We start from the raw sequence: 27,330 nt of genomic DNA on the forward strand, positions 1-27,330 counted from the left end.
TAAGATGCGGTGCGTGCTTGAGTGCTGTGACATCATGAAAGCTTGTGTCGCTGTGCTGCAACTCTACCTAGAGAAGGCCTTTGACTGTGTCCCGCATGTTATTTTGTTCGCTATTCTTGACCATATTAATGTGGGTTCGATTATTAAAGAGGGAGTGGCCATGGCGTTTCATTGTGATCCCGATGCGAGGCCCGCACGGATGTATTTTCGCGAGAGTATATCTAGATTTGTTGAAGTACAGAAATAGCTTGAGTGTGTACCACAGTGGCTGCCGAGAGTAGAAGCTTTGACAGCGGTGAAAGAATTTTAAAGTGACAACGTCAGTTCAAAGCTGACTGCTACGATTTCTTTTTCCTATATTGTGTTTTCTGTTTCAGTGTATCGCCCTGTATTATTGCGCACTGTCGAATACCGGCAATAACGAAAAAAAATCGGAGCGCTTAAGGCGATGGACTAGTAATCCACTGGGGTCTCCCCGCACAGGTTCGAATCCTGTCGACTGCGTGCCCGGACGAGCGGTGGTTCCGTTTTTTATTCAGATATAGGTCATACGTCACAAGAAGTGGAGCAACTGCGCTATAGCCTGGACAACCGCAGTCGTGGCCGAGGATTCTGCTTCCGGCCGCCGAGGTGAACGGACGCGTTATCATGAGCTCCGTCGGAGCGGTGATAGCGGCTCAGCCGAGCCGCGGAAACAGGATTGCTACTGAACATAGCGAAGCAGGCTACGAAGTTATGCTGCCCCACCTCCCAAAAGGTCGTATTGTTTTTAATACTGTATTTTTGAACGGCGACGTTCGAGCGCAGCCGTATAGGGTCGAGGACTACATGGACGCCCTTGCCCGTTTGGAACTGCTTCCCGAGGTCGTTGCCCTGTTGGCGTTTCAAATGAATCATGTGTGGGCGGTCACGTTTAAGAACTCTGATGGAGTAAAGAAAATGTTCGCTGCCGGCAGCATTAGCGTCAAGGAGCACCGGTGTCTCGTGATCGACCCCGACAAGCAAGAGGTGCGTGTTAAAGTGCACTGGGTTCTTCACAACGTGACTGACGAAGAAGTGCGTGCGGCCTTCATGCCGTTCGGCGTAACGGAAAAAAGGGTCAACAACCCGAGACCTAAGCCTGAAGTTGAAGTCGAGCATCACCGTTGAGGACATACCTCACCAGCTGTGTATTGCCGGCGAACCTGCGCTTTTGGTAGTCGCTGGGAGCCCCCCCCCCCCCCCCCCTCTGCCTTCGATGCCAAGGGAAGGGCCACATTCGTCGCGACTGTCGCGTACCTCGGTGCTCGCGATGTCGCCGGTTTGATCATGACGAAAGCCAATGTGTACCGACGTACGCGAGCATGACAGGACCTGCAAGGAATATTGACGTGGCTGAACATGTCATGGACGAGGTGGAGGCTGAGGAAGTGTCACGGCCAGCTGGAGGGAGAGCAGCAGCCGACGACAAGAGCGCTCAACCTTCAAGCGTTGAGCATAGCGAGACAAGTTCGGCGAAGCCACCTCAAGTGGCACAAAACGCCCCTGAGGAGAAGGCAAGCGAAGAGAAGCAGCCTACTGTTAAAACTCCTTTGAGCCTAGTGCAGGAGTCGCACATAGGACAAAAGAATAATGATATCGCAATGGTAAACGCTGCGGTTCTGGCCACAAAGCGCGCTCATCTTGAAACAGTGCAGGAGTACCAATCAACAGACGGCGCAACATCGAAGGAGCCACCCACCAAAGCGGCGCCGACGCGACGGCCGTCCTTCAAACCAAAGCCAATTATTCCACCAGGCAGAAGACCAGCAGAAGCGGCGCCTAAAGCCCGGGATACATGCGACGTTTTTTCCGACGATGTTCGCGCGGCAGAAAACGTCGCGGCGGCGCGACGCCCGGCCGGAGATACATGGAGCGAAAAAGCGGCAGCCCGCCGCCGCGTATCTCTCAGCGCGGAAGCAATATGATCAACAAGTGGCAAATACCATTGAGCGAGGAGCTCTTTGAGAACAGCGACGCTGACTCCTTATTCAGAATAACGAAATTGTTCATTTAGACACCACTGTACTTTTTGCAGCACGCGTGCATAGATATATACGTGGTTTTGCGTGCTCGAATGCATGCGGTTGCGTACCTTTCGATGCCCGCTCAGCCGTGGCTACCATCGGCTGCGGTTTTCTTCGGCACCTTCGCTTCAGGGAGGAAAAGCGGGCATTTCGATCCAAGATTCGGTCCTGTTCTCCAAAAAAAAAGTGACATTTCATGTCTTGTGAAGCGTTTATTTTCACGATAACAACATTTTCGTGCAATAAACACAGCAGAGCTCGTCGGCCATGGCGGCCATGTTGGCGGCGGCGGCGGCGGAGGCGGCCAAACCGGAAGAGCGGGCTTTCTGCGCTGCTATTGGCTTGCTCCGGCTGCCGCTTCCGGTCTCTCCGAACGCCGCGCGTCAATATCTGGCGGGGCCAGATCGGCGGCGGCGGGCGTTTTTTTCGAGGCAGGGCGTCAAATGCGTGCCGTCGGGCGAAAATCGCCCAAAAAACGCTCCATGTATCCCGGGCTTAAATAGCGCTGCCACTGCGGTAACGCGCTGCCTTCGGGTCCGGATCAACGTGCAACGGTGCCGACGATAAGCTATGGAAGGGAACACTGTGCGTGACCGTCAAACTTTGGCCGTGGGCTGTGCAAGTGCCAGGCTCAGCTTAAGGTCCGCGAAGCCCCAGCGCACGTAACCCTCTGCAGCGTCGGGGTGCCCCGAGGTGAGCAGTGCCCGAACTGTGGGTGCTTTTAAAAATGATGATGAAGCAAAGTTTCACCTGCCACTGCGCGTAGCCACGCTGAACGTGCGGGGACTGGCTCCGAGGACACGCCAGTGCCAGGTCAGTCGCCTCTTCCTAGAAAATGAATTGGATATAATCGCATTGCAAGAAACAAAGATTGAGAGCCAGGAACACACAGAGCGCATGGTTGAAAATTTTCGGTCCCGATACAGTGTCGGTATATGTCTCGCGGTTGGCAAATCCGGTGTTTGTGCGTTATTTCTGAGGAATAACGTGGGCATTGCAAATGAAACTATTGTTGCGTCCGAAGGAAGAAGGTTACTGGTTGTGGATTTTAGCTTTTCTGGATATTCTTGGAGAGTGATTTGTGTCTACGCTCCTAACAGTCATAAGGAGCGTATTAGTTTGTTTGAAAAAGTCGAGCCGTATTTGAACTGTGAGATAAGTGTCGTGCTGATGGGTGACTTTAACTGCGTTTGCATGTCAGGGGATCGAGTGCCGAACGCCACGGTGCGTGATCAGAGTGCACAGTACCTGGATGCAATAATTCAAGAACACGACATGGAAGATCTTTGCTGGGTGTTCTCCCATGACTCGCAGCCATGCTTTACGTACTTCCAACGCGACAGCAATGCGAGTCTAGATCGAGTGTACGCATGCATAGGATTTGTGGCCGTGTGTAGCAAATATGAAGTTAAACTCATTTCATTCAGCGACCACAGCCTTGTGATGGTAACCTTTGGGAATAAAGCCGTTAACACCCGCTGCAACTGTAAACATTGGAAACTAAATGTGAAATTGCTAGAAGACGAAGCCTTCGTTGAACAAGTTAAAAAAGAAGTGACCAAAGTGTCGTCCGTCCAGTCAGGAAGCTGCGCAGATAAGTGGAAAAACTTTAAGAACACCGTCAAGATGGTAGCGATAGAAAGGGGAACTATCCTTCATCAAGATCAAAAGAATAGAATCAAAGAATTGCAGTGCCAATTAAAGTTTTTGCCGTGCATGGAAACAGCAGCGCTCGGGTTGCACATAACAGGAATCCGAGAAGTTAAAAGCCAGCTAGAAGCTCTGGAAACAGATGAGTACCGGGCGGCTGTGACAAGGGCGCGCGCTGAAAAGCTGTGGGCGGGAGAAACTCCCAATAAGCGTGCGTTGTGCGATGAAAGAAGGTATGCCGCACAAAATGAAATCCGACAGATATTCGTTACCGCAACAGAATAACAACTGATAAAGAAGAAATTCAGCAGGCGTTTGTCGACCATTACCAAGAGCTGATAGGGAATGAAAAAAGCGTGAAGAGCAGGCAGTGGGACGATTTTTTGCAGCTCATGCCTCGATTAGACGAGGCGACACAGGCTCGCCTAGAACGGCCTAATAGTTTAGAGGAGGTTCAGAAGGCTATAGATGAATTACGACTTGGGAAAACACTGGGGCCGGATGGTCTAGGGGCTGCTTTTTGTATAGCGTTCAGAGAAGAAGTCAGCCTGGTTTTATATGAAATGATCTCAGAAGCATATAGAGTGAATCAAATGCCACCTTCCTTTCGCACTGCTCACATAGTATTGATCTCTAATACAGATGACCGAGAGAAATAGCAGTCAGTGGGGGCTTATCGTCCGGTAACCCTCACAAATGTTGACTATAAGATCTATATGAAAATTCAAGGACGAAGGCTGCAGAGTGTGATCACGAAGCTCGTTGGACCGCACCAAACATGCGGAGTGAAAGGCCGTACAATTTTCACGAATGTACACGTTGCTCGCAGTATTCTTGAACGCAGTATAGTCTTCGGGGGCCGGGTCGCAATGATGCAGCTAGACCTGTCGAAGGCGTTTGATCGCGTGGCACACGATGTCTTGTTATCGGTCCTGGAACAAGTGAATGTGGGCAGTGTAATACAAGATGGCCTTAAGATGGTTTACAGCAACTGTTCTCTCCACATCATTGCCAATAAGAACCTGAGTGAAGCCGTGCCTGTGCGTTCCTCCCTTAGGCAAGGATGCCGACTTTCACCCTTGCTGTTTGCGCCTTATCTCGAGCCCTTCTGTTTAAATCTTATTAACAGCGGGAGAATTAATGGCTTCGGGTTTCAGTCATCTAATGTTAAAATCCTTGCGTACGCAGACGACATAGCTGTATTTTGCATCACACCCAGCGGCAACACTAACACCACTACAATCAGACAGCTCCAAGCCTATTCCGAACAAGTCTCTAGAATGCTACGCCGGGTAATCAAGAAAAGAAATGGGCTAAGGGAGAAGGAGGCCCTAAGATTAGTTCAGGCTTTCATTCTCTCTAAACTAACATACGCCACCCCGTACTTACGGCTTAGCAAAAAGGAGAAAGACCAACTAGATGTTATTATTCGAAAGGCAGTTAAGACGGCGCTGGGACTCCCTTTATGCACATCCACTAAGCGCTTACTACAGCTGTGGATCCATAACACCATCGACGAACTAATAGAGGCCCACCGTGTAAATCAAATTGTCAGGCTCTCAACATCTAAGCCTGGCAGGAAAAGATTACAGAAGCTGAGAATCAGTCCACCCCGGGAAGTCGCTGACAAGATCGACATGCCCATGCAGATGAGATCACACATTACGACTCACCCCATACCAAAACGCATGGATGATTAATATAACAGAGGACGGAGACTAGCCAGAGCTAGACACCTCTCTAAGCGCTGGGATAGAAACAAGGACACGATCTACGTCGATGTGGCTGGACCCGTTAACGGAGTCGCGGCAATTGCAGCAGTTTCACCCCGGGGGGATATCATTGCAAGCAGCCTTATCCAAGCGGTGGATACCACATCGGCTGAAGAAGCAGCTACGCACTAGCGATATCAAAGAACAGCGAGGCAACGGCTATGTCCGACTCACAAGCAGCGGTACGCAATTACCTCAGAGGCCGCGTTGGCGCTCCGTGTTGGGAAATTTTGGAAAGGTCTAATCCTTCCAACATCCAGATCTTCTGGACGCCAGGGCACCTCTCAACGACGGGCAATGAGGCGGCCAACACAGCTGCTCGAGCTCAACTCCTCCGAGCATCTGGCACGCAGCCTCTCTCTGACATAGTTGACAACCCCTCACCCTTACTAAGCTACGCAGAAATTACGGAGTACTATAAGATCACAAGAAGGAAATATCCTCTTCCTCACAAAACCCTAAGTAAATATGAATAGCACATAATCAGGCGACTACAAACTAATACTCTGCCCAATCCTTACCTAATGAGTAAATGGTACCCAGAAACATACCATTCGTCCTGCCCCTTCTGTGGAGCAGTTGGCACACTCTTTCACGCGGTTTGGGAATGTCAAGAAAACCCAGACTTGGACAGCAATCCCGATCTGACTCATGAGCGCTGGGAGGCAACCCTTCATAGCCACAGCCCACTCGACCAGAAATTGCTGGTTGAGAGGGGCCGGATTATTATGACGACCAATGGGTTCTCGTACTGAACCCACCCAGTTTTTGTGCTCTGAATAAATGTTTTTCCTCCTCCTTGCAGTGACCGCGAAAGTGTTCAGGAAACTGTTGGTGTCGCCAAACGATTTTGTCAGCTAACAGTTGCTGAGATTAATTGGGAGAAGAGTTTCAGCTTTTGGCATGGAAGCTGGGATTTTACACCGCCGGCGTTCGCGAATTTGCAGTGGACAACCGTGCCACCAAGCTACTTGGGTGTGCCTCTAGAGCACTCTGACAAGAGCACTGATTATTGGAATGAGGTGACGCCAAAAGTGAAGGAAAAAGCAAGGGCATGGCAAGGACGAGACTTGTGGATGTTTGCAAGGGCAACAGTTTGCAACATGTTTTTAATCGTGAAGGTGTGGTATGTTATGCAGTTTTTGGCTATGTCGCGTGTAAATGTACAAAAAATGCATAGGGTGTTTGCTGTATTTTTCTGGAGTTGAAGTTGGGAGAGGGTTGAGAGAACCAATTTGTTTCGAGCTGTTCGAAATGGCGGTCTTGGTCTCGCACATTTATTTGTTCGCCAGCTTGTGTCGCGATTTATATTTATGAGGGATCAGAACGACCCCTTTTTGCGCTCCATGATGCAGGTTCGTCTGAGCAGGGCTCTGCCAGATTTTATAGTGTCTACTGTAGGACTGTCAACTTATGGTGCTAGAGGTTACTTGAGAGAAGTTTTGGACTCTGTGCGATTCCTTAAGGTTCAGTTTTCACTAGAGTACCTTAGCGCTGCAAAGAAAAAAATTTCTAGGGGGATCTGATAGACATCATAATGCCTGTGCCTCTGTATCGTACAATAAATACTTTAGGCCCTGGGCAAGATGTTCTTAAAAGAATTGAAAAGATGCCAGTCAAGGCAAGCACAAAAACATTTTTTTTCAAACTACACACGAGTACTTTGCCGGTTAAGACGTGGCTTGCAGACAAAGGTATATTTGTACCATGGACAACCAACTGCTTGCTTCGCAAAAAGCCTGAAACTATAGAACACGTGTTCCTTGAATGCTGGGACCCGATATTTTACTGGGATGTCTTACAACGGACACTAAAAAAGGAATTACCCATAACACCAGTTGGCATTCGCTACTTACCGGTAGACATAGATGACACAGGCGCCCCTTACGACATGATTATGCTTCTGGGCCTCCATAGTTTATGGAAAACTCGAATGGCTGTCCGGAATGCTGATGTTGTTTTTCGATCTGTAAGAGAGAACTTTTTGGAGGGTGTGTGTTACATATGAGATGTGTACAGGGCACAGGCAAACCCACCTGCATGGTTGAGTGTGTTCGAGGAACTGGTGCAACTTAAGAAATATTAACTTGTGACCGGCCGAAGCAGGCCACGTTGTTTTAGCAATGTGTCGTGCTTGTTTCAATAAAAAAGCATTAAAAAAAGCTATCGTTGCCGAGCGCTTAAGGCGATGGACTAGAAATCCATTGGGGTCTCCCCGCACAGGTTCGAATCCTGTTGACTGCGTGCCCGGACGAGCGGTGGCTCCGTTTTTTATTCAGATATAGATCGTACGTGAGAAGAAGTACAACAATTGCTGTATAGCTCAGACAAGCGCAGTCGTGGCCAAGCGGTTAAGGCGATGGACTAGAAATTCATTGGGGTCTCCTCGCAGAGGCTCGAGTCCTGTCGACTGCGTGCCCGGACGAGCGGTGGCTCCGTCTTTTATTCAGATATAGATCATACGTGAGAAGAAGTAGAACAATTGCTCTATAGCTCGGACAAGCGCAGTCGTGGCCAAGCATTCTACTTCTGGCCACCAAGCGTGACGGACGCAGAATGATGAGCTCCGGCGGAGCGGCGACAGCGGCCCTTGCTGGCCGCGGAAACAGGATCGAGGGAAACGAAGATACGGATTATCAGGTGATCTTGCCGCAGCTGCCTACCGGACGTGTGGTTTTAAACACACTATTTCTGCACGGCGATGTTCGTGTTAGGCCCTTTCGGGTCGAGGATTTCCGTGATGCGCTGGCCCAGGCTGGTACTTTCCCTGACGTGGGGGCTTTGGGGGCGTACCAAATCAACCACGTTTGGGCTGTGACTTTCAAGACCGCTGAAGGAGCCAAGAGGCTTCTCGCCTTCAAGGAACTCAAAGTGAAAAGACGGCGATGTCTTATTATCGATCCGGAAGACCAACAAGTCAAGCTACGGCTCCACTGGATGCTGGAAGCCGTGGCCGACGAAGATATCCGGACGGCTTTTGCTGCGTTTGGGAAGGTAACCGAAGTTACACGGGAAGGGTGGCGCGTCCAAGGCGTCCACGACAAGGGATCAACAACACGAACTGTGCTCCTAAAACTGAAACCTGGTTTGAAGGTTGACGGTCTGCCTCACCAGATACGTGTCGCCGGGGAGTTGGCCCTTGTTGTGGCGCCGGGGCGACCGATGCAGTGCTTGCGCTGTCATGGCACGGGCCACGTTCGGCGAGAGTGTAAAGTGCCCCGGTGTTCGAAATGCAGGCGTTACGGCCACGCCGACAGCGACTGCGTCCGTACTTACGCAGTGGCAACCGGGCTGGCAATGGGAGTCTACACGACGGAGCACATTATGGACGTCGCCGAGACAGAAGAGGCGGCAAAGGGAACCGACGTGACGACGAAACCGGCGGTGACGACGCAGTCTTCTCGGCACCCGAGCGGCGACGGAAACACGGCCAGCGGCGGTGGGAAGGAACCGGGGACGGTAATTCTTGCTTGGACAAGTGAAGGGTCATCCAGCGACGGGACCAGTCATCCGGCTAAAAATGTCGACCAACCAACGACCAGCGAGGAACAGATGGACCAGAGCGGCGCCCGTGTGTCGACCGTCGCCGCCCCAGCCAAGCGACCTCACGACCCGACCGACAACGAAGGGTACAAGCCCGCAGCTGGCGGCGTTGAGGAGCCGCCAGCAAAAACAGGCCAGTCCAGGCGATCAACACTCAGGCCAACGCCTAAACTTGCGGCAGGCAAGCGGGTCGTCGAGAAGGCGCCTACACTGCTTCCGCAGCAAAACCAGGCATCCGCTCCGACGGCTCCGGTGGTGGCAACGGCGTCTAGCTTCGTGCTAGACGTGAACGGTGAGCACGGTGCTCTCGGCGTCTTCACACGTTTTTAAATATGGCTTCCGCAACCTCCTTGACTTTTGCAACGCTCAATGTCAGAGGTTTTGCCCCTAAGAGGAAGCAGAGCCAAGTGCACCGCATGTTAACAGATCATAATATCGATCTGCTTGCTATTTAGGAAACAAAAGTGGAAGGGGAACAAGACACCGAGAGCATCGTGCAACGTTTTACGTCAAGATTCTATGCGGTCGTGAGCCATGCCGTCGGCGCATCTGCCGGATGCATCGTGTTTATAAAAAAGCTGCCTAGTCTCGAGGTGCAGGCGTACACATCGTGCCCTTCGGGTCGTTGTGTAGTAGTGGATTTTGCTTTCGCCTGCTCTGAATGGCGACTAATTTGCGTTTACGCACCTAACGTGGGCGAGGATAGGGTAGCTCTTTTTGAGAGCATTCAGCGTTTCTTACGCACAGAAAAATACCTGATATTGTTGGGAGATTTTAATTGTGTCTTGAGCGCGGCTGACAAAACCAGCACGCGGTGCCACCGCGATGAAAGCACCGAATTTCTCCGTCACTTGATCGATAAGTTTGCATTGGACGACGTGACTGAATATGTGGTATACAAGCGCGGCATGATTTTCACGCACTTCCAACGAAGTAGCCATGCCCGCCTTGATAGAATATATGTAGCGGTCGACCTGTCGCCAAAGTGGCACAGCTACGATGTTGTTCCTGCAACTTTCTCGGACCACTGCTTGGTGAAATGTAGTATAGGCGCGGTAAAACGTAAAAGTTTTTTCCAGTGGGACCTCTGGAAATTCTACAATAAGCTTCTGAAAGAAAAAATTTTCACCGGCTTTGCAGCACAGGAAATTAATAAAATAACCGTAAATGGCAATCGAGCAGCTGGAGAAGAATGTGAAAGTTGAAAGCAGCAGATAAAAGTGCATGCAATAGAAAGGGCCAGCTGCATACGTTTTCAAGAAAGGTTAAGCGAGGCACATTTGAAGTCCTTACTGGACAAGTTATTAGCTCAGGAATGCAAGGCACCGGGTGTTTTCAGTGAAGACGTCCGAAAAACCAAACAAAAGCTAGAAACGATAGAGGAAGAGCGATATCGCGGCGCACTTGTGCGCACGAGAGCTGAGCAATTCGCCGCGAGCGAAACACTCACAAAACGGGCGTTAGGAATGGAAAGGGCGCACGCTCGGCGAAACCATGTCGCGGAAATTCAATGGGACGGTGCCACTGCATCTGACGATGACAGCATTGCAAAGGCTTTTTTTTTTTACTATCAAGCGCTTTTCGCTTCGAGGCATGTTGACATGGGAAGATTTAAGGAGATATTTTTAGGGGCCATGCCACGTATTGATGACGCAGACAGAATAAGATTAGAGCTGCCAATTAGCGAACAAGAAGTGGAACAGGCTATTGATAAATTAAACTCAGGAAAGTCGCCGGGGCCTGACGGCCTGAGCGCGGCTTTTTATAAAGCTTTTAAGAAGGAACTAGCACCGCTCCTCTCAGTGGTATTTAATGAAGCGTATGTGTTGCATGCTCTGCCTACATCATATGCATCCTCGCATACTGTGCTCATACAAAAAACCGATCAAACAGAAAAACTCAGACAGGTAACATCGTACAAGCCCATAGCCCTCAAAAATGTCGACTACAAAATTTATATGAAGGTTCTTGCAGGTAGGCTACAGACCGTAATGCATAAAATAGTCGGACCTCACCAAACGTTTGGGATCAAGGGGCGTTCCATTGTTGAGAATATTCACAAGGCTAGGTGCGTGCTTGAGTGTTGCGACGCAATATATGCTCGGGTCGCAGTTCTTCAGATTGACCTTGAGAAGGCGTTTGACTGTGTGGCGCACGAATTGCTGCTTTGCATTCTACATTACATTAACGTTGGTTCTGTTATAAGAGAGGGTGTGGCCATGGCTTACCGTAACTGCACTACGAGGTTAATAGTAAACAAGACCTTGGGGGCCCCCATTAGTGTGCAGAGATCGGTACGCCAGGGCTGTCCCCTCAGCCACCTGCTTTTTTGTATTTATATAGAAACACTCTGCCTAAACATTATAGGAAATGAGGCTATTCATGGTTTTCGTGTACAGGAATCAGAAGTGAAGCTCTTAGCATACGCAGATGACTTTGCTGTTTTCTGCGTTAACCAAGATAGCATAAGCAGGACAATCGAAGCAGTAAAGGGTTTCAGTGAGGTCACCGGAAGTTTGGTGAATTGGGGCAAGTGCCTGGGATTCTGGCACGGAGAATGGCCGTCAACTCCAGCTGTTTTCGCCACCGTTTCTTTGGTGACAACACCCGTGAAATACCTAGGTGTTCCACTCGAATTTTACAGGGATACTGAGCCTTTTTGGAAAACACAGGTTGAAGAAACGCGTGAGAAAGCCGAAAAATGAAAAAGTGCTAATTTGTCTGTATTTGCAAGAGCAACTGTGTGCAATTTGTTTTTGATAAGCAAGCTCTGGTACGTGATGCAAGTACTCCACTGCTCACGGTTAAATGTGCAAAAGCTGCACCGTATTTTCGCTATCTTTGTATGGGCCTTAATATGGGAGAGGTGCAGCCGGACAAATTTGTTCAGGAGCGTCAAGGTAGGGGCACTTGGTCTGGGGCACTTGTTCATACGGCAGATAGTAAACAGATTTGTGTTTCTCCGAGACGTTAAAGATCCCTTTCTACGTACCGTATGCCAAGTCAGGCTCGGGCGTGCTGTGCCAGATTTCATTGTTGGAACGGAGACTATGACTGGAGGTATTTTTGGTTTCCTTAAAGAGGTTGTGTTTAGCGTCAGGTTTTTGACGGCGAGATTTTCTAAAAATTATTTAAGTGGTGTTCAGCGGAAATCATTGTACAAGGATGTATGTGACGTGTTATTGCCGTAACCATTGTACAGGGCAATATGCTCCGGAGGCCCAGGCAGAGATGTCCTGAAACGGGTGAAAAAAATGCATGTACCACCGGGAACAAAAAATTTCTTTTTCAAGCTTCACACCGGGACTTCACACCGGGTGTAATACGAAGGTAGATACAATAGAATAAGGCACCCTTTGTTTTCGAAATGGCAGCTAACCTACACGAAGTGCTACGTGTAGCCACCTTAAAGGTTAGAGGCCTCGGAGCGAGAAGGCGACAGTGCCAGCTCAGTCGGCTTCTTCTTGATAACGACCTTCACGAAACTGCAATCCAGGAAACAAAAATTGAAAGCCAAGAAGCGACTGACCGATTGGTGTCTACCTTTCGTGCGCACTTTGATGTGTGCGTGTGTCGTTCTGTCGGTGCCTCAGGTAGTTGCATTGTCTTTATTAGAAACAACAAAGGCATAACTACGCAGTCGCTCTTTTCGTTTGAAAGCGGTCGTCTCCTGGTCGCCGATTTCTTGTACTTTGACCTGCCTTTTCGAGTGAATTGTGTGTATGAACCAAATGTAGAAATGGAACGCAAATTGTTTTTTGAGCGAATTGAGTCGTTTTTAAAATGCGACAGGATTGTTCTCTTCTTAGGAGATATGAACTGTGTTTGTCAGGCAGTCGACCGGGCCAAGCATTCGGCCGTACGTGATAAGAGTGCAGAATTCTTGAATGCTCTTGCCAGTGACTATTGTTTAGAGGATGTACGAAGTGTTTGCATGACTGGCACGCGTCCGCAGTACACGCACTTTCAGGGAGATAGCCATGCTCGACTGGACCGGATATATGTGCCCACAGACTTTGTTCCTTTGTGCACTTCGTACGAAGTCAAACCGGTGCCATTTAGCGACCATGGCCTAGTGGTTGCAAACTTCGGCAGTAGTCGCCTTAAAAAGCGCTTTAATTGGGCTTTATGGAAACTCAATATAAAGTTATTGGAGCAAGAACGCTTTGTCAGTGGAGTAGGAAAAGAGCTACAAAAGCTGCTCATGGAGCAACCGGCAAGTTGCGCTGTTCAGTGGAAAGAACTTAAGCAGTTTGTCAAAATGAGGGCAATTGAAACAAGTAGTGTTATAAGGTTTGAAGAAAAACAGAAGGAAACCCAGCTGCGTGAGCAGCTTGCGCTGATCATTAGTGTAGAAAACACTCAGCCAGGAACTTTTTTAAAGAAATAAATACAAAAGCGCAGTTGGAAAAAATAGCTACACGTAAGTACAGCGCAGCGGTGGTGCGCGCACGCGCCGAGAAACTGTGGACAGGTGAATTGCCAACAAAGCGCGCATTAGGCGATGAAAAAAGATACGCCTGCCAAAAAGAAATACGCCAGATACAAAACGGCGACGAGGTGTCAGCCGATAACGATATTATCAAGCGCGTAATCAGAGATCATTTCAACGAGATGCTGGGTCACACGCGAAGGGCGGAGGCAGGTTTCCAAAAAGGTTTTTTATCGCTTATGCCAAGGCTCGACGATGAAGTCAGAATTCGTCTTGAACAGCCAATATCCGTTAAAGAGTTAAGAGGAATCAATAGATCAACTGCCATTGGGTAAAGCACCCGGCCATGATGATTTAGGAGCCGCCTTTTACAAACATTTCAAGACAGAGACTGCCCAGATTTTGATTAAAGTTCTTGTCGAAGCATATGAGAAAAAACGTACGCCTTTGTCTTTCACAACATCGCATATTGTACTCATACCGAAGTTCTCTGAGCCAGAAAAACGTCTGTTGGTGGGGTCTTATCGCCCGATAAGCCTCAACAACGTAGACTATAAGATATTCATGAATGTTCTGGCAAAGAGAATTCAGGGTGTCATAAAAATGTTAGTGGGGAGTCATCAAACTTGCGGTATCAAGGGTCGTAGCATCGCCACTAATATACACAGCGCGAAGTGTTCTTGAATGTTGCGACGCACTTGGCAACAGGGTGGCAATGATGCAGCTAGATCTCGCAAAGGCTTTTGACCGTGTGATATTCTGTTCAGCTTGCTAGATCATGCTAATGTCGGCTGTGTAATATCAGAGGGCGTACGAATGGCGTACGAAAACTGCACAACGCGCGTCATTGTTAATGGGGAGCTCACTGAAAGCCTGCACGTACGCTCTTCAGTGAGGCAGGGATGTCCATTGTCACCCCTCTTGTTCGCAGTCTATCTCGAGCCCCTTTGTCTGGCTTTACAAAAATCTGACCGTATAACTGGCTTCAGGTTACTGTCAGCTCACGTGAAAATATTGGCTTACGCCGACGACATCGCTGTGTTCTGCTCAAGTAGACAGAGTATCTGTGAAGCCACGGCGGTCGTTGAGGAGTTTTGCAAATGCACCGGGGCGCAAATAAATTGGGAGAAGAGTTATGGATTCTGGCATGGTGACTGGGAGGAAACGCCAAACTACTACTCTCGACTTCGATGGGCCACTACTCCGACGACGCATCTTGGAGTGCCGCTGGATTGCTATAACAGACCCGAACCATACTGGAGTGAACAGGCGGCAATTGCACAGGAAAAGGCCAGTGCGAGCAGGGGCGACAACTGTCAATGTTCTCGCGCGCCACCGTGTGTAACCTGTTTCTCATCTCCAAGATATGGTATGTCTTGAATGTGTTGGGCGCCACGCGGATCAGTAGTCAAAAAATTCACAGGGTTTTTGCCGTTTTTATTTGGGCGTCGACTTGGGAAAGAACCAGCCGAACAAACTTATTCATGCCCGAGAAGAGAGGAGGTCTCGGTCTGGCTCATTTATTTGTACGACAAATCGTGTGTCTCGCTTTATGTATCTTCGCGACCAGAACGACACTTTTCTTCGCACTGTTATGCAAGTTCGTTTATGTCGATTGCTACCAGGATTTGTAGTATGCTCGGTTGAAGAGATGCGTGGTACCGTGAGAGGTTACCTGCGCGAAGTTGTGCTTGCGTACAAGATGTTACAGGTGCGATTTTCAATGCAGTACCTCTCCAACGTCACTAGAAAAAATCTGTACAAAGATCTGATAGAAACAATGCTCCCTGTACCCATTTACCGGTTGTCATATTGTGGAGGCCCAGGAGCAGATGTGCTCAAAAGGGTTAAAAGAATGCCAGTGTACCCATCTTTAAACACTTTCTTGTTTAAACTTCACACAGGCACACTGTCGGTAAAAACATGGATGCATGATAAAGGTCTCATTGTCCCTTGGTCGACAGACTGTTTTTTGTGTAAAAAACCTGAAACAATAGATCACGTGTTTTTGGATTGTTGGGATGCTATTTTTTTCTGGGATGTGCTTCAAAGAACTTTAAAGAAAGACTTACCATTACATCCTTATGGCATCAGGTTTTTACCGGTAGGAAAACAGGACATCTCTTATGACACTATTATGCTCCTTGGCCTCCATAGTTTATGGAAAACAAGGACACAATTCAACAATGCGGATGTAGTTGTGAGATATCTACGCGAGCATTTCATTGAAGGTGTCATAAGTCTGAGGGAAGTGTATCGGGCACTGCCTGATCAGCCAACATGGATAAATATGCTTGATGACTTGGTTGAACTGAAAAAATTTTAACTCACCGTGTTAGTACAAGTGTTGCTGACATGTTTTTTTTGTATGTACCCTTTGTCAAAATGCAATAAAGAAAAAAAAGCAGTAAAAAAGCAGTCGTGGCCGAGCGGTTAACGCGATGGACTAGAAATCCATTGGGGTCTCCCCGCACAGGTTCGAATCCTGTCGACTGCGTGCCCGGACGAGCTGTAGCTCCGTTTTTTATTGCGATATAGATAATACGTGAGAAGAATCAGATCAAATGCGCTATAGCTCGGACAACGGCAGTCGTGGCCGAGCGGTTAAGGCGATGGACTAGAAAGCCATTGAGGTCTCCCCGCACAGGTTCGAATCCTGTCGACTGCGTGCCCGGACGAGCTGTAGCTCCGTTTTTTATTGCGATATAGATAATACGTGAGAAGAATCAGATCAAATGCGCTATAGCTCGGACAACGGCAGTCGTGGCCGAGCGGTTAAGGCGATGGACTAGAAAGCCATTGAGGTCTCCCCGCACAGGTTCGAATCCTGTCGACTGCGTGCCCGGACGAGCGGTGGCTCCGGTTTTTATTGCGATATAGATAATACGTGATAAGAATCAGATCAAATGCGCTATAGCTCGGACAACGGCAGTGGTCGCCGAGCGGTTAAGGCGATGGACTAGAAATCCATTGGGGTCTCCCCGCACAGGTTCGAATCCTGTCGACTTCGTGCCCGGACGAGCGGTGGCTCCGGTTTTTATTGCGATATAGATAATACGTGATAAGAGTCAGATCAAATGCTCTATAGCTCGGACAACGGCAGTGGTCGCCGAGCGGTTAAGGCGATGGACTAGAAATCCATTGGGGTCTCCCCGCACAGGTTCGAATCCTGTCGACTGCGTGCCCGGACGAGCGGTGGGTCCGTTTTTTATTGCGATATAGATAATACATGAGAAGAAGCAGATCAAATGCGCTATAGCTCGGACAACGGCAGTCGTGGCCGAGCGGTTAAGGCGATGGACTAGAAATCCATTGGGGTCTCCCCGCACAGATTCGAATCCTGTCGACTGCGTGCCCGGACGAGCGGTGGCTCCGTTTTTTATTGCGATATAGATAATACGTGAGAAGAATCAGATCAAATGCACTATAGCTCGGACAACGGCAGTCGTGGCCGAGCATCATTCTACTTCCGGCCACCGAGCGTGACGGACGCAGGATCATGAGCTCCGGCGGAGCGGCGACAGCGGGCTTTGCTGGCCGCGGAAACAGGATCGAAGGAAACGACGATACGGATTATCAGGTGATCTTGCCGCAGCTGCCTACCGGACGTGTGGTTTTAAACACACTCTTTCTGCATGGCGATGTTCGTATTAGGCCCTTTCGGGTCGAGGATTTTCGTGATGCGCTGGCCCAGGCTGGTACGCTCCCTGACGTGGTGGCTTTGGGGGCGTACCAAATCAACCACGTTTGGGCTGTGACTTTCAAGACCGCTGAAGGAGCCAAGAGGCTTCTCGCCTTCAAGGAACTCAAAGTGAAAGGACGGTGATGTCTTATTATCGATCCGGAAGACCAACAAGTCAAGCTACGGCTCCACTAGATGCTGGAAGGCGTGGCCGACGAAGATATCCGGACGGCGTTTGCTGCGATCGGTAAGGTAACCGAAGTTACACGGGAACGGTGGCGCGTCCAAGGCGTCCACGACAAGGGATCTACAACACGAACTGTGCTCCTAAAACTGAAACCTGGTTTGAAGGTCGACGATCTGCCTCAGCAGATACGTTTCGCCGGGGAGTTGGCCCTTGTTGTGGCGCCGGGGCGACCGATGCAGTGCTTGCACTGTCATGGCACGGGTCACGTTCGGCGAGAGTGTAAAGTGCCGCGGTGTTCGAAATGCAGGCGTTACGGCCACGCCGACAGTGACTGCGTCCGCACATACGCAGTGGCAACCGGGCTGGCAATGGGAGTCGACACGACGGAGCACATTATGGACGTCGCCGAGACAGAAGAGGCGGCAAAGGGAACCGACATGACGGCGAAACCGGCGGTGACGACGCAGTCTTCTCGGCACCCGAGCGGCGACGGAAACACGGCCAGCGGCGGTGGGAAGAAACCGGGGACGGTAATCCCTGCTGGGACAAATGAAGGGTCATCCAGCGACGGGACCAGTCATCCGGCTAAAAATGTCAACCAACCACCGACCAGCGAGGAACAGATGGACCAGAGCGGCGCCAGTGTGACGACCGTCGCCGCCCCAGTCAAGCGACCTCACGACCCGACCGATAACGAAGGGGACAAGCCCGCAGATGGCGGCGTTGAGGAGCCGCCAGCGAAGACAGGCCAGTCCAGGCGACCAACACTCAGGCCAACGCCCAACCTTGCGGCAGGCAAACGGGTCGCCGAGAAGGCGCCTCCACTGCCTCCGCAGCAAAACCAGGCATCCGCTCCTGACGGCTCCGGTGGTGGCAACGGCGTCTAGCTTCGTTCTAGACGTGAAAGGTGAGCACGGTGCTCTCGGCGTCTTCACGCGTTTTTAAATATGGCTTCTGCAACCTCCTTGACTTTTGCAACGCTCAATGTTAGAGGTTTTGCCGCTAAGAGGAAGCAGAGCCAAGTGCACCGCATTTTAACAGATCATAATATCGGTCTGCTTGCTATTCAGGAAACCAAAGTGGAAGGGGAACAAGACACCGAGAGCATCGTGCAACGTTTTACGTCAAGATTCTATGCGGTCGTGAGCCATGCCGTCGACACATCTGCCGGATGCATTGTGTTTATAAAAAAGCTGCCTAGCCTCGAGGTGCAGGCGTACACATCGTGCCCTTCGGGTCGTTGTGTAGTAGTGAATTTTGCTTTCGCCTGCTCTGAATGGCGACTAATTTGCGTTTACGCACCTAACGTGGGCGAGGATAGGGTAGCTTTTTTTTAGAGCATTCAGCGTTTCTTACGCACAGAAAAACACCTGATATTGTTGGGAGATTTTAATTGTGTCTTGAGCGCGGCTGACAAAACCAGCACGCGGTGCCACCGCGATGAAAGCACCGAACTTCTCCGTCACTTGATCGATAAGTTTGCATTGGACGACGTGACTGAATATGTGGTATACAAGCGCGGCATGATTTTCATTCACTTCCAACGAAGTAGCCATGCCCGCCTTGATAGAATATATGTAGCGGTCGACCTGTCGCCAAAGTGTCACAGCTACGATGTTGTTCCTGCAACTTTCTCCGACCACTGCTTGGTGAAATGTAGTATAGGCGCGGTAAAACGTAAAAACTCTTTCCAGTGGGACCTCTGGAAATTCAACAATAATCTTCTGAAAGACGAAATTTTCACCGAGTTTGCAGAACAGGAAATTAATAAAATAACCGTTAATGGCAATCGGGCAGCTGAAGAAGAATGGGAAAGTTGCAAACAGCAGATAAAAGTGTATGCAATAGAAAGGGCCAGCCGCATACGTTTTCAAGAAAGGTTAAGCGAGGCGCATTTGAAGTCCTTACTGGACAAGTTTAGCTCAGGAATGCAAGGCACCGGGTGTTTTCAGTGAAGACGTCCGAAAAACCAAACAAAAGCTAGAAACGATAGAGGAAGAGCGATATCGCGGCGCACTTGTGCGCGCGAGAGCTGAGCAATTCGCCGCGAGCGAAACACTCACAAAACGGGCGTTAGGAATGGAAAGGGCGCACGCTCGGTGAAACCATGTCGCGGAAATTCAATGGGACGGTGCCACTGCATCTGACGATGACAGCGTTGCAAAGGCTTTTTTTGATTACTATCAAGCGCTTTTCGCTTCAAGGCATGTTGACATGGGCAGATTTAAGGAGATATTTTTAGGGGCCATGCCACGTATTGATGACGCAGACAGAATAAGATTAGAGCTGCCAATTAGCGAACAAGAAGTGGAACAGGCTATTGATAAATTAAACTCAGGAAAGTCGCCGGGGCCTGACGGCCTGAGCGCGGCTTTTTATAAAGCTTTTAAGAAGGAACTAGCACCGCTCCTCTCAGTGGTATTTAATGAAGCGTATGTGTTGCATGCTCTGCCTACATCATATGCATCCTCGCATACTGTGCTCATACAAAAAACCGATCAAACAGAAAAACTCAGACAGGTAACATCGTACAAGCCCATAGCCCTCAAAAATGTCGACTACAAAATTTATATGAAGGTTCTTGCAGGTAGGCTACAGACCGTAATGCATAAAATAGTCGGACCTCACCAAACGTTTGGGATCAAGGGGCGTTCCATTGTTGAGAATATTCACAAGCCTAGGTGCGTGCTTGAGTGTTGTGACGCAATATATGCTCGGGTCGCAGTTCTTCAGATTGACCTTGAGAAGGCGTTTGTGTGGCGCACGAATTGCTGCTTTGCATTCTTCCTTACATTAACGTGGGTTCTGTTATAAGAGAGGGTGTGGCCATGGCTTACCGTAACTGTACTACGAGGTTAATAGTAAACAAGTCTTGGGGGCCCCCATTATTGTGCAGAGATCGGTACGCCAGGGCTGTCCCCTCAGCCCCCTGCTGTTTTGTATTTATATAGAAACACTCTGCCTAAACATTATAGCAAACGGGGCTATTCATGGTTTCCGTGTACAGGAATCAGAAGTGTAGCTCTTAGCATAGGCAGATGACGTTGCTGTTTTCTGCGTTAACCAAGATAGCATAAGCAGGACAATTGAAGCAGTAAAGGGTTTCAGTAAGGTCACCGGAAGTTTGGTGAATTGGGGCAAGTGCCTAAGATTCTGGCACGGAGAATGGTCGTGAACTGCAGCTGTTTTCGCCACCGTTTCTTGGGTGACAACACCCGTGAAATACTTAGGTGTTCCACTCGAATTTTACAGGGACACTGAGCCTTTTTGGAAAACACAAGTTGAAGAAACGCGTGAGAAAGTCGAAAAATGGAAAAGTGCTAATTTGTCTGTATTTGCAAGAGCAACTGTGTGCAATTTGTTTTTGATAAGCAAGCTCTGGTACGTGATGCAAGTACTCCACTGCTCACGGTTAAATGTGCAAAAGCTGCACCGTATTTTCGCTGTCTTTATTTGGGCCTCAAAATGGGAGAGGTGCAGCCGGACAAATTTGTTCAGGAGCGTCAAGGTAGGGGGACTTGGTCTGGGGCACTTGTTCATACAGATTTGTGTTTCTCCGAGACGTTAAAGATCCCTTTCTACGTACCGTATGCCATGTCAGGCTCGGGCGTGCTGTGCCAGATTTCATTGTTGGTACGGAGACTATGACTGGAGGTATTTTTGGTTTTCTTAAAGAGGTTGTGTTCAGCGTCAGGTTTTTGACGGCGAGAATTTCAAAAAATTATTTAAGTGCTGTTCAGCGGAAAACATTGTACAAGGATGTATGTGACGTGTTATTGCCGGAACCAATGTACAGGGCAATATGCTCCGGAATCCCAGGGAGAGATGTCCTGAAACGGGTGAAAAAAAATGGAGGTCCCACCGGGAACAAAAAATTTCTTCTTCAAGCTTCACCATGGGACTCTGTCTGTAAAATCTTTCCAAGAAAAAAAAGGAGTTTTACCTACCTTCGGGATCCCACTGCCTTATATGTAAACAACCAGAAACAATCGACCACGTTTTCTTGCACTGTTGGGAAGGGGTATATTTTTGGGACGTCCTTCAAAGGACCATCAAAAAAGAATTACCATTGGATCCGTATGGAATCCGATTCCTGCCTACAGCAAAAGAAGTTGGCATGCCGTTGGATTTAGTAATGCTCGCGGGCGTCCATAGCATATGGCGCTCCCGAATGGCAGGCTTTCATTGTGACCCGGATGCGTGGCCTGCGCGATTGTATTTCCGTGAGACAATGCACAAGTTCATTGAGGTGCTGAAAACACAAGCATCTCACCCTGAGTGGCTTTCAAAGCTCGAACCTTTGACAGAACTCAGGGAATTTTAAACTGACAAGGCCTGGCCCTCTGGGGGCTGTAGGCTACCTTTTTGTAGTTTGGGTGTCTGCCCGTGTATGCTTTTTGTTGTATTCTGTTGAAGCCCGGCAATAAAGAAAAAAAAGCAGTCGTGGACGAGCGGTTAAGGCGGTGGACTAGCAATGCATTGGGGTCTCCCCGCACAGGTTCGAATCCTGTGAACTGCGTGCCCGGATGAGCGGTGCTTCCTTATTTATTCTGATACAGGTCATACATCGGAAGAAGTAGAACACTTGCCCTATAGCTCGGAGAACAGCAGTCGTGGCCGAGCGGTTAGGGCGATGGACTACAATTCCATTGGGGTATCGCTGCACTGGTTCGAATCCTGTCGACTGCGCTAATCTTTATTTTTCGCTCCGCTACACGGTTCTGCGCGTCTTTGGTTTGTTCTTTTACGTTTCGCTTTCTGGACTGGTGTTAAATGCAATTGCAATCGCTTGAATATTAAGACCGCCCTCTGTATTACTTTATTGTGCTGTTCTTTTCAGCTGCAAGCATTACTTTCATTTTTTTTTCAGGCTATCTTATTGATCTTAGGCGTAATGTACAGATTCTTCCACTTCTAAAGTGAACAGAGGATGGCGTGATAAAGTTAAGTCATAGCGCCGCTGGCCGCCGTTCGTACCAGAGTACTGCGGGAATGCAGTTCTGTGCTTAACGGCAGAAGGTCAGCCGAGACTAGAAGTACATGAGAGAGCTGTTGGAAGATTAGCACTAGGTACCTACGGGAAAACCACAAACGAGGCAGTACAGCGGGATTATGGGCTAGGCATCGTTCGAAGCACGGGAAACTCAGAGTAAAATACCATATGAAGAACGCCTGAGGAAATTGGACGATAACAGGTGGGCAGCTAAGGTATTTAAATGCCTATACAGAAAGAACGTTGACTCACAATGGCGGAAAAGAATTAGGAACCTAAGCAGTAAGTATACGCCGGACACGAGGACGGAGAAAGAACATTAAAGGACAGGTTAAAAACGTGGAAGTTAAAAATGGATTAATTCAATGGAAAAGAAGCATAGTGTAGAACTACATCGATACTGTAAAAGAAGATCACGAAGGAAGTGTTCTATGATAACTCGAGAGGTAGTGCCCTACTGTTTGAAGCTAAATCAGGTTGTCTTAGAACGCGCAGCTACAAAAACAAATTTAACGAAGATGACACATGTGCTGTGTGTGGTAAATCTGTAGAAGCAATAGAACACCTCATACTGAAATGTGATGGTATCCATCCCGATGTCGATGCAGGCGCAGTCACTCTTCCTGAGGCACTAGGGTTTAGAGATAACAATGGTCATGTAAATAAATCTGCGGTGAAAATTAGCAAAAGCCATAGGAAGATTGGTGGCTCCGATGCATGTGACATAAGGTTAGAAGTGTAGGAAGACGTACAACCTTTGTCCGTAAATTTCCGAGACGGCGTCTTTAAAAAAATTATTTTTAACATTGAAATAATTTCTGCAGCAACCCATCGAAATAGTCTCCCTTGCAGTCTATACACAGCCTCGAACGCTTCTTGAGGTCTTGGAAACAGTTGGAAAACGCTTCTTTCGGTCGGGCTGTCAGCTCCTTTGTCGTGGCGTCTTGAATGGCCTCCACGCTCCCCATACAGCTATCTTTTACGGCTCTCTTCCCACTAGGAAACAGGAAAAAATCGCATGGGGAGAGGTCAGGCGAGTATAAAGGATGGGGAAGTACAGTAATGCTGCAGAAAGTTTGTCACGCTGAGAGAAATGTGCGGCCTTGCGTTATCGTGGAGAAGGCTCCATTGTCCAGATGCTCATAAGTCAAGGCGACAGCGTCGCAATGCATCACGTATTTGTTGGAGGACAAGGATATAAAACCCCTGATTCAGCCTCTGCCGTTGTGGGACCAACTCGTGGTGTATGACACCTCTGGCATCGAAAAAAAAACTATCAGCATCGTCTTTGTTTTGGACTTCTGTCGCCGCACCCTTCGCGACGCCGGAGAGCTTGTGGACCGCCATTGGGCAGCCTGCCTCTTTGAGGATCCTAATGAAAACACCATGTTTCGACTTCAGCCATGATACTGTCGACGAATGCAGCATCCTTCTCTGTCTCGGAGAGCAAATCTGTGCTCACTGATGCCCGCGTGTCCTTCTGGTCCTGTGCGAGGGAGTGCGGCACAAGTCTGGCATTCAGCTTTTGTTTCTCCAAGTTCTTACGCAAAATTTAGTGGCATGTTGTCTTACTAATGTTAAGAGTATCTGATAGCATGCGGACTCTAATGGTGCGGTATTGCTGTACGATTTTCCTAATCCGAGCCACGCTGTTTTCATTCCATGAGGTTGAAGTGCGCCCCCGCTTTGTGTCGTCTTCCACCGACGTTCTCCACGGAACGAACCTCTTGTGCCACTCAAAAGCATGCGCCCGTGGTGATGTTTCGTTCCCGTAATCGTCATGAAGGAGCTCATACATCTGTGTGGCTGTCTTGCCATGCTTCACACAGAATTTTATGTTCACACGCTGTTCGAAGTGGACGTCCATCTCTCCACATTAACTCACAGTGGAATGCGCAGACAACTAGTGACAATGCATGGATGGATGGATGGATACGTCTGAACCCTTTAAATCAGGCGGTGGCTCAAGCCACTTGCCCTGACTTGTGAAATTTTACTCTTCTCTTGATTTTTGCCACCAGTCAGATAACCTTAGCTTGGTTCTTTCTACCCGCCTAAATTCTCTTTCCCTTCACTGTCCTTAAGCCCCAATGCCTTGGATAAATCAGCCCCGCTACTTTCCACTGTAGGGTGAAGCCCTTTACAGAAAAGTATCAAGTGTTCTTCCGTTTCCTCCTCCTCTCCGCACGCAACGCACAACGTGTCTTATTTCCTGGTGCCTGACTCTATATGTCTTAGTCCGCAAAACTCCCGTCCTGGCCTCAAACAACAAAGAGGTTCGCCTACAATTATCATAGATATTTTCTTTGGCAATTTCTTGTTTAAAAATCCTTTATGTTCCCAGTGCTGATTTCGTCAGCATTACTCTTTTACACAGAGCTCTCTCTGTTTCTTTAACCTTTTTCTTAACCGATAATTGCTGATTTGGCCCCCAACTGCTGTTCAGATATTTGCTGGTCAATTTTCTAGTTCGCTTTCTCCATTTCGTATCAACATTTCTTATATACAGGTATCTGAAAACGTTCCTAGCCCACTGCTTTTCCCCCATTTTTCTCAATCGCTCCTCAAATGCTATCTAACTGCTAGCTTCTCTGCTCTCGAACGACGCCCATCCCATATCACCCTGTACCCCCTGATTTGGTCTATTGCCATGTGCTCCCAAAGCTAGCCTCCCTACGCCACGTTGTTTAATTTCTAACCTTGCTTGAACATCTGGTCTCATGCACAGGACCGCATTACCGAAAGTCAGACTAGGAACCATCACCCCTTTCCAGATCCCTCTTGCCACTTTATACCTATTGTAATTCCACAGTGCCGTATTTTCACATGCATATTTCTACATGTAGTGCCATCTAGCAGCTGCTATAGCAATTAACACAAATACCTCGGGCCAGCTCGAAAAGATCGCGCTGCACATACGCACCAACATTTGTTTTTAGGGAATCATTTCTAGAGAAGGATGGCCGTGTTGTCTTCATTAGGGTGTTAGCGTCAATGATATCATCCTTCAGAAGAACCATCGCGTCTTCGGTGTAGAGGGAACACCGAAACCCGATGATCGTGGTGGGATAATGTCCCGATTCCTCTTGGTAGTCCTGCCACTTACTCGTGAGGACGTGCTCATACACGTTGCCCACGCAGGACGTGAGCGAGATGGACCGTAGGTTGTCCGTATTCGTACAAAGCGTCGTTTTGTCTACTTCAAACGTGCTCTAAATGTAGTTTTTTCTACGCCGGGAGGTAGTTTTCCTGTTCCATTACTTTGAGAGTCACCATTACTTCGATCGCGCAGGTTAAAAAGTGATAAAACATTATTGCCTTGCATCAAACCTAGAAAGAAAGGAAAATGTTCTTTGTGCAGAGCTGTGTAGTAAATGCGAAGAGCATAGCGCTTTTTTAAATCTAACATTTAGTGTCCTGATGTCTTGGCTCAATGCTTCCGGACTGCTTTATTTTCCACAAATGGGACCAGTGCGGTCCCAAGACGTACAGCACTTGCTCCACTGCTTTCCAATAGTACCAAGTGGCGTGTCTAGCGTAATCATGCAAATTAAATCATGGTCCACATGGTGCTAGAGCTACCAGAGCAATTATACTGTCTCTCGACGCCCTCTATCATCGCCCTCTGCCAAAGGGTCAGATCCTGGGACTGTGGCCACAGCAGTCGAGTGCCCTCAAAGCCTGCAAAGGTCTGCTTGCGACATGATGTGACCGATCGTTACTGTGCTCCTCATCCCTTCCCCTTTAACATCCGTTCAACCCTCTTCATTAGCCCGCGGTAGCGATCCGGAAAACCTTATGGTTAACCTCCCTGCCTTTCCTCCTCCTCTCTTGTTCTCATCTCTCTGTAACACCAGCGAATCACGCCAAGTGCAGCATCCGCAACGAAAACCAGCGTAAAAAACGCTGCTTTCGCTTCGGAAGTCGCTGGAGGACGCCGATTTTTGCTTGCGGTAGGGTAGCCCCTGCGACTGCATGGTTGCTCTAGAGTGAGTCAAGTTGATAAAGTTTCGGGGCTAGTGACGAAGTAGGAGCGCCATTATCTCTTAGTACTTACAGTGCTCGTACGCTGAAGAGTCTTCCATTGCAACCAGGAATAAGCGTTTGCGAACGCCACTCCGAACCTCAGATTTGCAGCGCAGCGCTGGATGTCGGGCGGTACCTTTAGATCAAATAAGGGGCCGTTGTCATGCAGGTGTCGTCCCCTGTTTCCTGTAGTATTCAATGAAACCAGAGTAAAAAACACTGGTTTCGCATGAGAAGTCGCTGGTGTAGCCCCTGCGACTGGTCGCTCTCTTCCACATCTCCTATTGTTTTCATCGCGGAATGGAAACGAAAGCAAAAGCTTGGTTTTAAAGTTTTGCTTGCGCTTACACCGAGTAATTACGACTGCCATAGAAAATCAGTGGGGTGCGTTTTGGACAACAGTCTCGAGGAGGGATCTGCGGATATATTGATTGGTGTAGCGTAATCCTAGTTATGCGGAAAAATTGCGTTCATAAACAACTTCCCTTAGAGGAAATGCGCTTGTCTAGAATTTCTGGGTATGATCCTTGTTCATTCTGTCAGTGTGGTCTGCCAAATAGAATGGACGAGGAGATGGAATCCCTTCAGAATAAGCGTTACAGCGTTGACGCTGGCAACCCGATCCTCGCTTTCTATGCTATATATCCATCGAAAGGCCACACCCTCCGCTCTCGGTATCGTCACACTGCATGGTTGCTCTAAAGTGAGTCAAGCTGATAACGTTTCGGACTGAAAGGTTCGAAAAGTTTGCTTCATGTGCTTCCTTCGGTTCGCTGCGGTCTCTGGACGATGTCCGCCTGAGTCTGCCGAGAACGGGAGCAAAAACTATTTCATGCCTAATGCTTGAGGAGCGCGTTGATGGCCTTCCTCGCAGGTAGGTCGAGGCCAATGTCCTGGAATCATGGCATACCCGCTTGGGGACGTGAGTATACGCAGCGGAGTGCTGCCTCGAGAGACACTCGCCCACGGTCGAAGCGGGGCTAGTGACGAAGTAGGAGCG

At 48.8% G+C, this 27,330-nt stretch overlaps 9 non-coding genes and 1 pseudogene across 9 annotated transcripts; all 10 read left to right on the plus strand.

Annotated features, from left to right (window-relative positions):
• Positions 1-1,343: 1,343 nt before the first annotated feature.
• Positions 1,344-7,553, plus strand: LOC144098138 (uncharacterized; annotated as a pseudogene).
• A 76-nt stretch (positions 7,554-7,629) lies between these two features.
• Positions 7,630-7,711, plus strand: TRNAS-AGA (transfer RNA serine (anticodon AGA)). The gene has a single exon. It is a non-coding gene; the product is annotated as a tRNA-Ser (tRNA).
• Positions 7,712-15,857: 8,146 nt separating this feature from the next.
• Positions 15,858-15,939, plus strand: TRNAS-AGA (transfer RNA serine (anticodon AGA)). Its single transcript has one exon. It is a non-coding gene; the product is annotated as a tRNA-Ser (tRNA).
• An 89-nt stretch (positions 15,940-16,028) lies between these two features.
• TRNAS-AGA (transfer RNA serine (anticodon AGA)) lies at positions 16,029-16,110 on the plus strand. The gene has a single exon. It is a non-coding gene; the product is annotated as a tRNA-Ser (tRNA).
• An 89-nt stretch (positions 16,111-16,199) lies between these two features.
• TRNAS-AGA (transfer RNA serine (anticodon AGA)) lies at positions 16,200-16,281 on the plus strand. Its single transcript has one exon. It is a non-coding gene; the product is annotated as a tRNA-Ser (tRNA).
• Positions 16,282-16,370: 89 nt separating this feature from the next.
• Positions 16,371-16,452, plus strand: TRNAS-AGA (transfer RNA serine (anticodon AGA)). The gene has a single exon. It is a non-coding gene; the product is annotated as a tRNA-Ser (tRNA).
• An 89-nt stretch (positions 16,453-16,541) lies between these two features.
• On the plus strand, positions 16,542-16,623 carry TRNAS-AGA (transfer RNA serine (anticodon AGA)). Its single transcript has one exon. It is a non-coding gene; the product is annotated as a tRNA-Ser (tRNA).
• Positions 16,624-16,712: 89 nt separating this feature from the next.
• Positions 16,713-16,794, plus strand: TRNAS-AGA (transfer RNA serine (anticodon AGA)). Its single transcript has one exon. It is a non-coding gene; the product is annotated as a tRNA-Ser (tRNA).
• A 4,954-nt stretch (positions 16,795-21,748) lies between these two features.
• TRNAA-AGC (transfer RNA alanine (anticodon AGC)) lies at positions 21,749-21,830 on the plus strand. Its single transcript has one exon. It is a non-coding gene; the product is annotated as a tRNA-Ala (tRNA).
• Positions 21,831-21,918: 88 nt separating this feature from the next.
• Positions 21,919-22,000, plus strand: TRNAC-ACA (transfer RNA cysteine (anticodon ACA)). Its single transcript has one exon. It is a non-coding gene; the product is annotated as a tRNA-Cys (tRNA).
• Positions 22,001-27,330: the final 5,330 nt, after the last annotated feature.

This window comes from Amblyomma americanum, chromosome 7, assembly GCF_052857255.1.
Source record: "Amblyomma americanum isolate KBUSLIRL-KWMA chromosome 7, ASM5285725v1, whole genome shotgun sequence".
Taxonomy (NCBI): Eukaryota; Metazoa; Arthropoda; class Arachnida; order Ixodida; family Ixodidae; genus Amblyomma; species Amblyomma americanum.